Source organism: Nanorana parkeri, unplaced genomic scaffold (assembly GCF_000935625.1).
Source record: "Nanorana parkeri isolate BGI_ZX_2015 unplaced genomic scaffold, ASM93562v1 scaffold1601, whole genome shotgun sequence".
Taxonomy (NCBI): domain Eukaryota; kingdom Metazoa; phylum Chordata; class Amphibia; order Anura; family Dicroglossidae; genus Nanorana; species Nanorana parkeri.
Window position 1 is genome coordinate 166031 of NW_017307869.1, and position 535 is coordinate 166565.

At 39.6% G+C, this 535-nt stretch overlaps 1 protein-coding gene across 1 annotated transcript in view; it reads right to left on the bottom strand.

Moving 5' to 3' along the window:
- RIPK4 (receptor interacting serine/threonine kinase 4) overlaps positions 1-535 on the bottom strand; it is a 35127-nt gene that overhangs the window by 33960 nt on the left and 632 nt on the right. The window lies entirely within an intron of this gene.

The following is a 535-nucleotide window of genomic DNA, read 5'->3' on the forward strand; positions in this document are numbered from 1 at the left end:
ATATTATGTTATTACACACACGCACACACACACACACACACACACACGTATATATTTGAATGTACATATTGTGAATGCAGTGACTGTACTGAACAATTCCAACAACTACCCCCTTGAAACGTGCCAATCTACTACCCAGGTAAACCCAAGAGGGCCTTTGCCTAGTATACACAATACATAAAGCTACAACAATACATTTTTGCTGTAATGTACATATAGTGAATGCAGCGACTGTACTGATCGATTCCAACAACTACCCCCTTGAAAATGGCCAATATCCCACCATAGCAAAGCTTCCGGGCACAGCCTTTAGTTAGTACACACTGCAAATAATCAAACCATTAAATGATATATCAATGCACATATTAAACATGTATGCACTTACTAAAAACACATCAAACTGCCCCCAGGTGTCCAGCAATCTTTTTGTTTTATTGCACATATTGGAAATGTAGAAAAATTCTAAGAGCCCCCTAAAAGTCTGCAACCCTGGCATATGGAGCTGGCACAGCAATTGTATTGATAACCTGCCAGG